Source organism: Mixophyes fleayi, chromosome 9, assembly GCF_038048845.1.
Source record: "Mixophyes fleayi isolate aMixFle1 chromosome 9, aMixFle1.hap1, whole genome shotgun sequence".
Taxonomy (NCBI): domain Eukaryota; kingdom Metazoa; phylum Chordata; class Amphibia; order Anura; family Limnodynastidae; genus Mixophyes; species Mixophyes fleayi.
The window spans coordinates 56001561-56018813 of record NC_134410.1 but is presented as its reverse complement, the minus strand read 5'-3'; the positions used below and the strand labels follow the sequence as shown (position 1 = coordinate 56018813).

General features: G+C 40.2%; 1 protein-coding gene across 2 annotated transcripts in view; it reads left to right on the top strand.

The window, feature by feature from the left end:
• Positions 1–2613: 2613 nt before the first annotated feature.
• Positions 2614–17253, top strand: part of STAG2 (STAG2 cohesin complex component) — a 116443-nt gene continuing 101803 nt past the window's right edge. For both annotated transcript variants that reach the window (XM_075184368.1, XM_075184367.1), the window contains exon 1: positions 2614–2834. The gene's annotated coding sequence lies outside the window, so the exon portion shown is untranslated. The remainder of the gene's footprint in view (positions 2835–17253) is intronic.

Here is a 17253-nt window from a genome sequence, read left to right as displayed (position 1 = left end):
AACAGGTGCAGTTTTTTTTTGTTTTTTTTTTCAGAAATAACGCTTATTTTTGCTCGCTCCCCATAGAGATTGAGCACAAATTAGGTTTTTTTACCGCAGTAACTGTACAAATGTACAGCCACGATGTTCTGAGGCATCACTGCCAAATAAATCTGCTTCTATGTGGATAAGTAACACTATGGGGCATATTCAATTGTTGGCGAAAACACCAAAAATCTTGCACTTTGCGCACTATTACCGTTATTACGGTACTAGTGCGCGTAAAAACCGATCTCGCTGGATTTCAGCGCGCAGCTCCCTGAGCCGCGAGCTGAAACTCAGCTATTACCGTAATAACGGTTATAATTTTAACGCAGCGGGATATTTAAAGAATTGAATATGCCCCTTTGCGGCTCATCCGTACTTGGTAATTATAGTAAAACAATTTGATAAAAAACATGTCAGTTGCTTGCTTAATATGGCAAGTTTTTTTACTTTGTTCTGAAATCAAACATTTGGAAACCCAATTTAGAAATCATGCGTTTAGCCCTGCATCTTAATGTCTCCCAAGACTACTCTGGAAACTTACATATTTGATTGTGGTTCTAAGATTTTATTAAGATAAACCATGCTTTATTATATTTTTTCATGTGTGAATATACATTTTTGTGTAAAATGACTTTGCAAAACATGTTATTAGTAGCTAATTTAAGTTGCCTTCTTGGGGAGATCTGCACTGCTGATAGATGAAAAGTGTTGGTCGAGTATAAAAATTTAATCTAAGTGCAAAGATTTATTTTCCTCAACAAATGTTATCACGTGATTTGCGTGTGTTGTTCACCCCCCCAATCTTACTTCTCCCTAATGTAGTCTTGCTAGTCACACTTTTTTTTAATTAAGTATTTTCAAAACATATATATTAGCAAATCCATAAACACAGGCGTGGCTGGAAACATGTCATATGTTTATTTTCCCCACAGCAGGCTCACTACCTGGTTGTGCAGCCCTTCTTCCTGTTTACAGTCCCTCCCTCTCCAGAGTTGCACGTAGGCAACAGGAGCAGCCGCCATGGTGGCCACTGAATAAACACATACGCCATTAGCCTGGCAGCTTAACCAGCAGCCCACAGCTGCGAGATGTGGCCCTGCCGCCATATATTGTATACTGTAATAACAGCAGCGCGCTACAGAGACCCGCCGGCCACTTGTTTTATGGTCTTTAGTGTTTATAAGTCTTCCCCCGCCTGGCACACACATCCCGGCCTCCTAGAGAGAGGACGGGGATGGCGCATGTGTGCGGGCGGCTCTGCCCCCATCTTCCTCACCAAACCGTGTTTCCGCTTAACCCCTTCACTGACAGCGGCTGCGTGTGACACGATTATGGAAACTGGTTGTATAATGGATAATAATCCGTTGACCAACTTGTTGCAGTATTGTGTGATGGGCCGAGCGGGGAGCTGCTCTCACAACATAGAATATTGGCTGCTCTTTTATGGGGAGCGTAGCTGCTGCCTCCTACCCGGGATCCAGCTGAGCTCTTCAATGGCTCCCTTTACAGACAAAAGGACTGAACAATAAGGCTCCACTTAACAAAATACAGAACAATTACTAATACCTTGTATTACAAGATTACCCACTTGCATGTAATCATTCACACCTGTCCCTATGGAGTTTAGATTTTTGGACAATATTGTATTTGGGGAAAGTAAACACTAATAGCTTTGCAATAACAAATATATACCAAAAACAAAAATACTACATAGCTCCATTTAAGATAGATGTTTAGCATGTTATTTACAAGGAAATGAATCCATGCTGGGATTAGTAGTTCCACATATATTCATACATATTATACACCAAATGCAAATATAGACATAGGTTATATTAAATGAAAAAGGAATCAGGTGCAAGCTATTTAACCATATGTATTTAGCTATAATACGAGCATACATGTTTTAATACCATATCTCATTTTACTACAAATCTGCTTTTATCATATCATCATATACCCATATATTGTATGCTTGCGAGCAGGGTTCTCTTACCTCTCTGTCTGTATGTATTACCCAGTATTGTTTTATTAATGTTTGTTCCCAATTGTAAAGCGTTACGAATTTGCTGGTGCTATATAAATAAATGATGATGATCATCCTACACACGAGTGTCATAATAAACATACAGTTGACAAATTATGTTTTACTAATGACATAGTATAGCAATAAAGCAAGTTTACAGAACTCGCTTTACACTATTCTATTTATTGTTAAATAACATGATTCTAAAGAAACAAGCAACAAACATGCCCATAGTTTACAATTTTGGAATGATGCACAAAATACGGATGTTATGAAAAAGGAATAAACAAACAGCTTTATCTGCTTTTAAGTATCCCTGGTCATAAGCAGCTTCAAGTTTCTAATAGCGAATACAATGTTAGGTTGATCCATAGCTCCAGAATATTATCCCATGCTCGTCCATTGGCAAAGTCACACTTTACAAAGAGGCTACTGAAACTTTTCCTCTTCATTCTGGCAACGCTGGGGTTAAACCGCTTAAACTAGAGGTCTTAGCGGAAGGTGGCGCTGTGTCCCAGCAAGAGTTAGCCGTCGCCGTGTGACCGCCAGGTGGCGCCTGCGCGCCTCATTCGACTTCGAGCTGCCGAGGAGCGAACAACTCGAGCCGACCCTGAGCCGTCTCCAAACCGCTTCTTATTTATTTTACGACCTCGGATCTGGGATTGGGCTTTACCGTGTACTTGCCTCCCGCCTAACAGCGTCACCAAGAGCCTTTACTGGGATTACCAGCAGCCGGCGGGACGAGGCCCTCCTCCGGGAGGCGCGCTGTGTGGGAGCCGTGGTAAGTTATAAAATGGCGGACACGTTGGTGGAAGTTTTCTCCGTGCGGCCTTGTCGGTCGGGGACTGAGTTGTTGCGAGTGTTCCCTGCGCTCCCTTCTCCCTCTGAGCAGGGATACGGGGGCAAGATGGTGTCTGGGCCTCAGCAAGAGAGCAGCGGTGGCGGGTGGGGGAGGCGGAGAGAGCGGGGGAGGAGAAGGGGGAGTGAGGAGGACGCGGCCTCTTCCTCCTGGGCTTTGCCCGGTTTCCCGCTGTCCGTGCACCCAGACAGCCCTCGCTCTCCCTCCGGGGTGTTCTGGGAGCCCATGACCTCCAGGGCGGCTGTCATGTTGTATATGATGTGTGTAGTGAGTGTTATAAGTGTTATCGGGACTCACGTAGTGTTACCCCGGGGTCTCCATGCCCCCAGCCCTGCCCGTCTCCGGCGCTGCCCGGGGTGTACACTGTGACCCTGATTTTGGCGCCAGGGCAGAGACTGAGCTGAACCAGTTAACTCTCCTCCATGAGTCTCTGTACTCACTAGTTCCCCCATAAGAACTGCATCCTATTAGCTGGTAGTGGGGGAGACAACGTCACATACTGGTTGTCAGCTTCTATGTGGAATACTGTCCCTGCCAGGGGTCTGTTGGAGTAAACAAGGTGCACTTTTATATAGGTCATAGAGCAAAGGCTAACCTGGAGGTAATGCAGAAGCAGTGAGAAGTAGACTGGGTGGAACTAAACACCTTTACCTTGTCTGATCCCTGAGTTTGTAGTGTGTGCTATATTTGGGTTGCATTGTACGTTGTCCCAGGAGTATGAGTGAGCTAGGAGTATGAGTGAGCCAGGCTTGGAGCCTTACTCTGCTGACAGGTCCCCTCACTACAAAAGATAATGTGTATGATGTACACACGTGTTGAGTATGGCCATCATCCATGCAACGTCAGGTTTCTCCATTGCCCCAGATATTCTAGGATGTAATATTTAAAAGCCGGTCACCCGTGTGCAGATTGTTTAGCGGAAATGGTTAAATAGAATCGTCCATGTAAAAGCGCATGTAGTGGTTATCATGTCTGCTTCGTGAACTTGTCATATTCTGAGCTATCAGATGGTAATATTTTGCTAAATGCTTCACAATTGTAACTATTGTTTGCTAACATGAAAAGTGTATTTATCATTGGCTCTGTGGGACACTTCAGAATGTTGATTCTTTTTAATCTTTGGAGTGTTACTTACATTGAGCTCGACTTAAATCTTTGTACAGTAAGGTCTGTTTGGTGTTGTAGATCTTCCAAAGTTCTCTCCAGCCTCCTCCCCCTTATTGGTGTCATGGGGTGCAAACCTCCTTGGTAACTCCCTTCCTGATCAGCCGCACCTTGGTGTTTACGGTCTGTAGAAGGTTCCCTCCCCATTCCTCCCTTTTGTTGTACATGTTGCCAATCGCCCAATAAACTTGAATTAAACCATAAATCATGAATATAACACTCAAATTATTATTATTTTTATATGAATTTGTTTATTGTGCCGTTCTCTAGTTGGTCCTGCTTGCAGATAGCTTTCTGTTTCCTTTTGTGTTCGTGTGTATAAATACACAAATGGTTACATGTTTATCCAAGTGTATGTTGGTATTCTAGAGGCAATTGACACAGCCCATGTTAGTATATTTATAGCTTTCATATTTTGATTGATCTTGGTTATGAATATAATTACACAGCTCCCTCCCATTCACTCTGTTGTGTTACTTGCAGCTGACCAATGTTGTCAGAGGGAGGGGGAGATCGGGTAACCTAACTGCGTCACACCACCATCAGGGCCTTCAGGGATAGTCTGCTCGGTCTCTTCCACCCTCCTTTTCTGTTGCTTCTCATTTGCTGACCGTGTGGGGTGGGTGTGATTACAAGTTGTAAACCTGTGCTGCTTCCAGTTACTGACTTGCTTTGGTCTACTGAAGCAATGCATGTTTGCTTGCTGAGTTAACACATTCGTTTTTTTACAAGTAGTTCTAAATGCAGTGAGTAATACATGACTAAGTGAAATATTGCAGGGAACATATTTATTGAAACGAACATGTTGCATACAGCTAACATTTTGTATATGAGATTGAAGGAAAAAGTTACATTTTTTTTTTCACTCATGTGGAAGTTGGGAATAGACACAATTTTCATAAAATGCAAGCCACAACATCACATTGTGCATTTTTTTAACCTATATTCATTGCTTAGTTTGTATGTGGCTTTTCCTGTCAAGCACTCTGATCTATTTTTACACTGCTGCCCTGGAAATATCCCAGGATTTGAACCCTGGGAATAATCCTGCAAAACTCCCCCGGGTCTTATTACCTGGTCATGAGACCCGGGTAGATGCAGGGTCACTCGATCACACTGAGCCATGACCCAGGTCGTCTGGGCTTGCCCCGGCAATATCCCAGGTTTTTAGGTCAGTGTGAACGTGGTGTGAGCTTAGTGTTGAGCACAAGGTAATACTAGGAGCCAAAATATTTCAGCTGTGGTAGCATATGTGCATAAGCAGAATCCCTGTTATTCCATAAAAATAGTACACCTAATCACTTCTCAGTTAGTGCTGCTCACCTTTTGAAAGGATATCATCCACCTCCTTGACCTATATGTTTTTGTAGTATAATTTATCTTGCCCCATCACCTATATGGTGTTGTAGTTGAATCCCTATTATCCTGTAAAACATTCTCAAATCCATATAAATAGAGAATACTAAATATATATTCTAGTATGGTTACTGGCTTAGTACTGTGTAGACTATACAGTCTACAAGATGTAAAAAATGATGACCTAAACCTGTCCCATCGTGTGTATATGTGTGTGTAATATATAATATATATATATATATATATATATATATATATATATATATATATATAATTACATACATACATACAGCCTATGCTTTCCTATTTTCCAGTTTATTTATAATGGAAGATGGTTGTGGATAGTGCAACTGCTACATTCTGTGATTGTTCTGATGCAGTGAATACATCATATACTGACAAAAGCACAGTAACAAAAATGTTGGGGGAAAATGTACTTTACCGGTCCATTTTAGCTATTTCAGAAAATAAAAAATAAAAATTTTGTCCCAGCTTACCCCAGTGATTTTTTTTGGCACATGATTTTGTGTAATTTAATATTGTACAGATGATGTGTTAACCCTATGTGTGATTTGTTTCACTGTAGGGAGATGGACTGTTCAGTTTACTGCAATTTAATGTTTAGGAGTCCAGCTACAAGTGATTAGTCACATCAATTCACATGAATGGAAATGTGGAAAGTCCAATGAAATCACACTAAGTAACACAAGCATAATTGAAAACAACATAAACAAAAGGCCGAAGTACGGTCTCATTGTATTAGTGAACTGGAGTGCCTTCTATCTATATACTAAGAGGACATTTTTTATATATAATATTTCCAACTTAATAACCATTGGAATTCCTATTGGGCAAAATAAGCCTTTATTGTAAGGATCACATATAGGCGAAATATTAAAAACAAAAAGCGATGAAAAGTATAGAGAAGATAAATTAAAAACTAAATGTCGCCTAAAGGCTTATTTTGCCCAATAATAGGAATCCCAATGGTTTTTAAGTTGGAAATATTATATATATATATATATATATATATATATATATATATATAAAAATACCTTTTATTGTATTAGTAAACTGTAGTGCCTTCTATCTATATACTGAGACCGTACTTCAGCCTTTTTGTTTATGTGTTTGACTTTATATTGGAAGGGCACCCCCTCTGGGCTTTTTCTAATATATGATTGTGCCACAATGAGGCTAGTTCTAATCCTAGTGCAGTAACTATCTCTTTTTGTTTGTATAATTGAAAACAGCCCAAGACCAAGAAAAGGAAAATATTTGTGACTAATTTGCATACTATGTTTTCATATGAAATTGTTATGTACAATTTAATAGCTTACCGAACCACATGGGCAATGTAGAGCAAACTTGAGATTTAAAAGATTGGGTGCATTACGTAAGGGAATGATACATAAGGACACCTTAAACATACCAGCAATATCTATACCTGTGAATATCTTGTTAAACGATCAAACAATCAAGATAATAGCTGCAGTGACTTGTAATAACTGTGCAGCCAAAATAGTGAACAGACACTCACAGATTGTATTGTGCAAACACGAGTTCCAATACCACAATGACAGTATACTAAGATGACAACTATATCAGTATATATCTATATACTATTAATGAATTCTAAAGTGTCACACATATATTGTCAACCAAAAGGATCAAAAATTGATGGATGAGATTGTAAAGTTCAAACTTTAAGATGTATCTTTGAGGCAGATATAGTGATTTGATGTCATGAATCACAAACTGTGTGGAAACATATCCTTCATGTGGCTTCTTGCTCCTCAGCCCCTTCATTAAGCATAACCTATGCAGGATGATATATGAAAGGGGAAGAGAGAGAAGGGTACAATAGTGTGATGCCGTTTGAACAATTTTATTAGAATTGGTTTAAAATCAATCGCACTCACATTTTTTCTCTGACTTCAGACACACCCTGTCATTCTGCTGTGGGAAAACACTTCCAAACCATACAATCACTAGACTCTTGAGATTTAAAAGATCGGCCACATATTGTGTTTAAACCTGGCGCTTTATGTTTGTCAAAACCCCCTGATGAAGTCACTAGGAGTGATGAAATGCGTTGGGCCAGTCAACTCACAGAACAGTATCGCTGCAACCTCTCCTGAATGCGGACGAGAGACACAGCAGCTCGGCCGTGCTGTAAGCTGCACGCCAGCTCCGCTTCATGCAACACAGTTTCAGTGAACTCCGGTAGAAAGGGACAGCCAAAGAGACCAATGATCGATAATTTCTTTAAAAATGTTAGTGTGATTGATTTTAATCCAGTTCTAATAAAATTGTTCAAACATCATTACATCATTGATTACATCAATTGACTATTTATGCCTCAAAGATACATCCTGAAGTTTGAACTTTACAATCTAATCCATCAATTTTTGATAATTTTGATTGACAATATATGTGTGACACTTTATAATTCATTAATAGTATATAGACATATACTGATATAGTTGTCATCTTAGTATACTGTCATTGTGGTATTGGAACTCGTGTTTGCACAATACAATCTGTGAGTGTCTGTCCACTATTTTGGCCGCACAGTTATTACAGGTCACTGCAGATATTATCTTGATTGTTTGATCGTTTAACAAGATATTCATGGGTATAGATATTGTTGGTATGTTTATGGTGTCCTAATGCATCATTCCCTTCCCTAATGCGCCAATCTTTTAAATCTCAAGTTTGCTCTACATTTGTTGGATGGAGACTATCGGGTGTCTCTAAAGCTAGGTACACACTACACCAGGCCTGTCCAACCTGCGGCCCTCCAGATGTTGTGAAACTACAAGTTCCAGCATGCCCTTCCAGCTATCAACAGGTTGTCTACTGGCAAAGCATGCTGGGGCTTGTAGTTTCACAACACCTGGAGGGCCGCAGGTTGGACAGGCCTGCACTACACAGTTTTCGTCCAATAATCGGCTCAATCAGCCGACATACGATCGCTTGTTCAAAAGTCCGGTCAGAGTGTGCAGTGACACAATAGTCGAAAGTCTGCCCAAATGGACGATTGTCGCCTCATTTGGTTGGTCGTACCGTTTAATATTTTCGTTCCAATCTCGTTTCCGTTGTGTAGTGTGTATAAACTTGCGACCGATCCACAACAGTGAGTACGAAATTGCAATCATTGCTCACGACAACATGGCTGTAAAAAGTCGCTAAAGGGACGTCCACTCTTCCCTTTATCGTCCTAAACAAGGCTAGTGTGTATGCAGTCCATGGACCGTATGTAAAATCGCTTGGCATAAAAAGTTGGTGGAAATTTCTGTAGTGTGTACCTAGCTCAAGAAAGGTTTGTGGCAGCATCCAACCCCTTTTGCCAACCTTGGGGAAGCGCTGGCTGACTGATTACTGTTGTCATAATTTCAATACATAAAACAGTGGTAATCAAATGACTTTCAGAGCTTGTATTGGCTCTTTATAATTATATCTGCAAATAACAAATGTTATGTATTGTGGTGTTTTGTTGCTGCAAGTTAAACTAAAAATATAAAGCAAAAAGAAAGGCCTTTCACTCCTGGCCCTTAAGCTAAGCTACACAAGCAATCTTTTAGCTGTGATGCATGTCATTACTTTGAAACTTCTTCTGTAACATGGAGTCTTATGGTGTTAACTACGCTTATGCCTGACACTTGCTTTACTTTGCAGCAGTCCATTTGTCACTGTTTGCATCTAGAGCTGGCTTATGAGATTGTTCACAAATGAATACAATCACCAAGAAATAGACAATAGAGGGGAAGCTGAGAACATTTCCAGTTGACAATGAAGTTGGTCTTCATGTTGAATTTTGTCTCCATTGACCTTAAAGGGAGATACAATTTGTTGCACTGTGGATTAGGAAGTGGTTGATAATTAAAAGAAAGTTAGAAGCAAATAAACACTTGGTTCTACAAGCAGTTGCAACAGATGAGATTTGTTGCATAAGATACTAGCAGCACAACACATAGCTATATGCTGTAATCTTAATGTTCTTGGATGCTTTCCAAATTGGGGAAGGCATGGGGGGTAGGGGTGTAAGAGTCCAGGTTTTTTTTCAAAGTCACTTGGTATGTGTCCTGCCATCTCCGGCACACAAGATTAAAAACAATGTGTGTGCTTGTTTTAAACTAAAAAAATAACTTATTATTTGGGGCATACAGGAAAAAAAAAAGCAAATCAAATCTGTTCTACATTTTGTTCTGACTCACATGTTACAGTCTCTTAAAGCTGGTGGTACTGTGCTGTATGACATACACATACAGTGTAGGTGTTAAGAGAAAAAAAAGATGATCTATGATTATAGGGAAAAATCTTTGTTCCAGGCCAGTGACTAGGAGTGTGATAAGGATAATGTTTTTAGTAGGTCTAAAATAGTTTGGGTCACCCTTCTCTACAGCTATTAATTTCTTTCTGGTTTAGTTCAACTTACATCTTGGTATTGGTCTTAATGTGTCATCCCATATAATTAATTATTGCAGATCTCTGCGGAACATTCTCATATTATCACAATATGACACCACTAGGTTGCTCACTTATCAGTGCATCCACATTTAATGAAGACCACAACCAGATTGAAACTGAATTGCACAGATTTTAGCAGTTGGTATTTAAAAAAAAAAATTCCATTCACTATCTCCATCTGTTCATTTTTCTCGATGAACTATGTGTTGGCATTTGGTTTCACCCCTCTGGAAGGGGCAAATTGAAGTAAATGAGTTCAGTAATCACTAGACACCTGCAGGTCACTTGCTGAAGAGAACACACCCACTTCCGGAGAGAGGTAGGCTGTGTTTGGAGTCCGTTGTTGATTGATATTCCATTCTTTACCCGATCCTCCCAGAATTCAGTAAATTGAGTCAGCCTGCAATTCTACATCTGGATTCTCATTTGAGTTAATTGTCAGCTCCTGCAGAATAGGCTATTTTTTAAGAGTAATTATTCTTTTTCTTTTTCTTTGTTATATGTATTTTAAGGGAGCCATGCAAGGTTCCTCTTCATGTAGGTCTCACTTGACAGCAATTCCAGTCAGGCGAGTTTCAGTACTTTTTTTTTTTTTTTTTATAATCTCCTAGAGACTACACTTTAGCGCTGTTATTTTTTTTTGTCCTGATTGTTATATGTATATACCATTTACAACCCCCCTTCCGCCACCAATCTATTTTATTTTTTTTTTTTTTTATTAAACTTTCAGTAAAGCATAATGTAACAATGACACTACAAGTGTACTGATAACAAAAAGTGAAACATATGTGAAATCCCATGCAACAATGAAGCTAACTAACAAGTGAGTCATAATACTAGTGGTAGGAAATTTTGGTTTGCTGCACCATTCTGAAACATCAGGGGTCCAACAACCCAGGAAAAGGCAGGTCATAGGGTCATCTTCCCGTACAATTACATTTTGTGACTGGGGGTCAGTCAGGTTAAAAAATAATTATGTAGCCTTTCCTACTCCTTTATTCTGGCTCATCATCATTGCTGTGAGCTTGTCATGGCTGATAGATGCCCTACTTACTATATAGACCCTCCCCTGCATGGTTATCTGACAAAAATGACTAACCCGCTGTATCTGATTGCAGTCGTTCTAGAAGTCTGAAGTAGCCGTAAGTAGAATTTTGGGAGTCATGAGCAAAGAATGTTGGTATATTAATTTGGAAATACCCATCAGCATTTTATTTTTTAAAGATCTCCATTGGCATAGTCAAATAGCTTCTCCGTCAAACTGATCCTTTGTTTGCACTAATACTTAAGCAATATATGGGAAGAAAACTTAAAGGCTCCTTAACTGGCATTCTTGCTACATATGGTGTGGGGTGGCAAGCTGGCAGCTCTTTCTATTACATCATGAAATTCAGTGAAAAACTTGGCCTGGATGGAGTAAAAATATAAGAGTTTCTTTACCACAGTATATCTAGATAGTTATAAATTCAAAATTATTATTTTAATTATTGACACTCCCAGCATTTGCTCACACAGGCATCCTTGTTGACATGGAAAGGATAAACAAGACCTTGGCTTAACACGCCAATTGTGTAAAATATTATGTATTTTAAGAAAAGTCACATTAAAAAAAACTTTATTTTTCCAGAAAGTTTTTAGGATAAATGTCCAATTTGGGCAGTGATCCTTATGCTCGACTTGTGTGTTGCTGTATTTAAGCTCAGACATAAGCAGATGTGTCCAACTTGGCCAAAGACGTGAGTGGGCAGATCACGCAGATAATCATGTGGTGGTCGTGATTGAATGACTGGATCACCAGGGGCCCAGTTAGTATTGTACGCCAATGATTGCGTTTTGATCTAGGTTACTGGTTGTTTCTGACCTGTGCATGGAATATTGTGTTAGCAAATTTCACTAAAGTTAGACTGACTAATTGAGTACATTTTAAAAGTGGATTTCACCAAGACTTGGTATCTGAGCAATGTTATGTGCTACTTATAGACACTGTTCATAGTAATACCTTATGAATAAAGCAGGGAAAAAATAACATGACTGTGACAGGATGGACGCCCTATGCCACTCTGTCTGTTGCTGGGAACCGGCTGGGCTTACTTTGCCCTCCTGTGGTAGTAGGAGGAGCCGGCTGCCACCACTGGGCTCCTTTATGGCGCCCAGAACCACGTTCCTTCTGGGTAACTGTCACTGCTAGTGTACTCCTGTGCTGGTACACTTGGGCTGGTACCCCTGACCGCTTACTATGGATCAGGGTGCTGTAGATTGATCCCCCTGACCTATCACACTGGCCAGCTGCTGGGTAGCATACTGGAGAGCTGGGTCCAACCTCAGAAACGGCTGGAGAACAGATTAGATTTAGGGTCTAATGTGCAGGTCACAGGATTGCAGCAATATTGAAGAAGTTGTCAAGCAGGGTCTTTAAGCAAAGAGTGATGTTTTATTTCGCTCAGGTGTCCTGACAAGGACCGATCCACTGATTAAAGGTATCAGTGGTCAGGTCAGATGGAACATGAGTGATACATTTCAGTGTACAAGACAGTGCTTTTTATATTGATTTGGACACAGGCTATTTTTAGAATTAGGATGCAATGAGTTTACACAAACATGGATTTACATGCATTGCAAAGCTAACAATATTTACGCTCATCTGTGATATCTTAAAGCCTTGCTGTGATATCCTGCATCTTACAGTGGACAGCAAGTCTAATTATATCTTCCTATAACCCTCACACATCAAAAGGTCTAATTAGCATGAGATTAGCATTAGTCATTTTTTCCAACATTTGCAGAATACACATTTCTTCCAAAGAAAATAATTCCCTAGGAAAAGTTGTAAACCACAAACAAGACCTTTTCTTACACAATATATACAAAAGGCTTTCAAAACAAATGCTTATTATAGTATATCACCCCTCTGTCCACAAGCTGCCAGAAAGAGAAGGGCCCAGCCTACTCTCTGTCTGGGGCGAGAGACTTATCTTTAAATCTCCAGCCCAAACTGACTTCCAGGGACCATGCCCCGGGGCAGCAGTCCGTATCCTGTCACTAGTTGAAGCTATTGGAGCTCCAACTAGGAACTTCGCTTCCTGGGACCCCCAGGGGGCGCTGCACCTCCTGGACCCATTTAGTTCCAGGACGCTCATTGATAAGTCCCTCTGGAGGCCACTGAAGCTGGTGGCTGCCGGAGGGTGAAGGGGAACCAGGGCTGCCTCTGCAGCCCCAGTACAGGCTAAGTACTTTTTATTATACACATATACATAATCACTTTATTACATTTAAATTACACATTTATACATTTAATACATATAGTTACACTCCCGGTGCCTATTGCCGGGAGTAACTCCTGCAGCGCCTACACACACACTTCCCCACTTTTAACTTTAATATACATTTAGGTGCCGGGGTTTAACCCCTAACATACTGCAGCGCCATATCTCAAGCATTTTTATTTACATTAAAAAACATTTTAATACATATATGGTTCAGGCGGCGCTTAGGCCGGTGATTTAACCCTTCCGATGCCGGGTATTAACCCTCCCGGCGCCAGGGTCCATTTCAAGATGGCCGTCACACTTGTGCGACGGCAGGTATTCGGGGACCCGGCCACACTCATTGTTTTGTAAACCGTTCCACCAAATCCTATCTTCCTGTCCTTCTGATACATACTAATGTGGGTCTAAAAAAACAGTACTTTGTCATACAGTGCAATGTGAATTTTATGTATTCAAAGAAATGTATTTGGTTATTTTCTGATATGAGAAAAGCAAAGCGGTTTTGATTTATGACTTCAATATATATATAAAACAGGTGATCTAAATTACATTTCTGGAATGTAATACATTATTATTTGCTTTTGTGTAAGAGTTTGCAGTTATGTTGCAACTGTACACATTTGTTTCTGTATAGTTTATGAACTCATGCATACAAACCTCACTTCCACACAAGCAGATTTCTTGGACTTCTCCGCGAGAATCAAATCACAGGTTCGCCTGCTGCATCTGATAAGTTTCAACTTGTAAAGTCTTTTTCAAGTGTGCCATAGCAACATCTGACTAAAAAGGTCTAAAAACAGTGAGCACCAAACTTTGTGAAAACCAATACTTGTGTCATTTCTTAAAATTTTTGGCCATGACTGTACTTTGTTCTTTTTATGGTTTCATGTATGTACTGAAAATTGATACAAACAAAGCTCTTTTGGAGATTTGACATTAGCGATCAGTGATATATCCCTATGTATATTTAAAGGAAGAATTTATGAGGAACAGGTGATTCTGTCATACAGACTTTTTTCATTTTAACACAAATGGAGCGTAAAAACCCAATTTATGCCTTTACATTTATTAGTCCATTTGCATTTCCATTAAAAGTCTGAATATGCAGAACTTTATTAGAGATCAATTTGCTCCATTGGAAGTTTTGTTTTACTTAGACAAGAAATACATGTAAACAAGATGTGAAGTAGTTGTCTACCACCACCCCAATGGCAATTCTGTTAGTTTATTTGCAGGGCAAACACCATTGCTCCATGTGTCCCACTCGTGTTTATCCCTACTACCGCTTCTTACCTTGTATTCAAGCAGTGCTTTGGGACAGGGATGGCGTTGCACACCATGCTGTGTTCAAAATACTCTGTTGACAACATCATGCTGCCTGTGTTCAGTCGTTCAATAACCAGTAGTAGTAACAAGGTGTGTGATACCAGAGACAACTCCTCCTCTGTCTGCTGCTGGCATATGATGTATGAAATGGTCGGTGAGGTGGAACAGTTCATTACAGGAGAGGGGGTTTAGGGAAAATTAAATCACATAATAGGCTGGTGGGAAATAAAACAGGAGGGGAAGATTGAAGGTGTACAGTGAATTACAAGGAAGGGTGACATTGGAGAGGAATGAGTTATACCTGCCTAATATTGTGTAGGTTACCTTGTGCTGCCAAAACAGCTCTGACCCATAGAGGTATGGACTCCACAAGAGCTCTGAAAGTGTCCTGTGGTGTCTGGCACCAAGATGTTAGCAGCAGATCCTTTTAGGTTCTGTAAGTTGCAAGTTGGGGGCCTTCATGTCTCAGACTTCCCACACCGGATTGAGATCTGGGAATTTGTAGGCATTTGGAGGATTCCCCCCCCATGTTCCTCAACCGTTCTTGATCAAGTTTTGCAGTGTGGCAGCGCAAGTTATCCTGCTGAAACAGACAACTGCCATCAGTGAATATCAATGCCATGAATGGGTGTACTTGGTCTGCAACAAAGTTTCAGTAAGTTGTACGTGTCAAAGTAATCTCCCAGCACTCTGACCGGTCTGCAGCCTCGCAGCAAGCTTAGATGCACTGTGTGTTCTGGTGCATTTCATAGCCAGCAACTTGTGATACAGTAGCTCTTCTGTGGGACTAGACCAGACAGGCTAGCTTTCTCTCCCCACTTGCATCAATGAGCCTTAGGCACCCCTGACCCTGTCGCCAGTTCACCTGTTGTCCTATCTTGGACCATTTTTGGTAGGTACTAACCACTGCATCCCATAAACCCTGCACACAAGTCCTGCCAGTTTGTAGATGCTCTGACCCAGTCGTCTAGCTATCACAATTTGTCACTCAGATCCTTACTCTTGTTCAATTTTCCTGCTTCCAACACATCAAGTTCAAGAATTGACTATTCACATACTGCTTAAAATATCGTACCTCTTGACAGGTGCCATTGTACCGAAATAATCAATTTTATTTACTTCACTTGACTGTGGCTTTAATGTTGTGGCTGGTCTGTGTATATGTTATGGCTAATGTCAGATGCAGTTGAAATGATCGGACTACTATCAACAAACCTGAAACTTTTGTTTACTGCTTGAAGTTTGTAATTAATGGTTCTGAAAGATCATCATCATTTATATAGCGCTAGCAGACTCCGTAGCACTTTACAATTGGGAACAAACAGTAATTAAACAATAGTCATACATACAGAGAGGTAAGAGTTTACATATGGGGCAATGGTTTGATACACAAGGGTAAGTGCTACATCATTGAATATTTGTCCAGCTAGAATGCAAAGGTTGCAAAGTATTGAGTCGGCTGTAGGCTCAGTCAAACAACTATGTTGGTCAGAGGGTTGTGTCTTGTGTTATCTGTGTAGAGGGTGGTAATAGGGTTTACCTAGGTAGATTAAGAGGGTGGCAGAGGAATACTATAAGCTTGTCTGAAGAGGTGGGTTTTCAGAGAACGCTTGAAGGTTAAAAGACTAGTGGAAAGTCTTGTGGTGAGAGGGAGGGAATTCCATAAAGTGGATGTAGTCCGAAAAAAGTCCTGTAACCGAGAATGGGAGGAAGTGATGGGAGTGGAAGAGACGCAGATCTTGTGCAGAACGGAGGTGTGGAGTTGGGAGATCTTTTAAGACAAGTGAGGAGATTTATGTCGGTGCAATTTTGTTGATGGCTTTGTATGTTAATAGAAGAATTATATATTGGATTAGTTGAAAAACAGGCAACCAATGTAGAGACCAACAGAGTGACTCAGCAGACGGAAAAAGATTTGCAAGGAAAATCAATCTAGCCGCTGCGTGCAAAATGGATTGTAGGGGCTTGAGTCTGATTTTAGGAAGACCATTAAGGAGGGAATTACAATAGTCAATGTGGGAGATGAGTGCATTAATTATAGTTTTTGCAGTGTCTTGTGTGAGATATGTACGTATTATGGAAATGTTTTTTAGATGTATGCAGCATGATGTAAATATAGAGTTGATGTGGGGAACAAAGGATACATGCGAGTCAAGGATTAGCTTGCGGGGTGTGATTTATGGTCATGTCAACAGAAATAGAAATGTTAGGCAGGAATTTACTATTAGTTGGGTGGGAATATTATTAATTCTGTTTTTGAAAGATTGAGCTTTGAGTTGGCGAGAGGACATTCAAGATGAAATGGCAGAAAGACAGTCCGTAACGCGAGACAACACAGATGGTGAGGAATCAGGAGAGAAATTCAAAGGAGCTTATTAGTTTTCCAAGAGAAGTGGTATAGATAGAGAATAACAGAGGACCTAGGACTGAGCCTTGTGGTACTTCAACTGATAAAGAAAGCGGAGTGGAGGTTGTTCCAGAGAAATTAAAACTAAAAGAGCAATTTAGATGGGATGAAAACCAGGATAGGCCAGTGCCTTGAAGATGGAAATACAAATCATAAAACGTTGCCTGTTTTATCTAGAATTGCTATATCTTATAACATTGTATTAATTGGAAGAGTGTGTTTGATGTTTTTATGTAAACCTATTAAAAATACTATGCAATGTAGCCATTAAGCTCAAACAAGCTGAGCCTGAGCAAACCGACATGAACATGGTGAAAGTTGTTTGCTTTGCTTGAATTTCACTCTAATT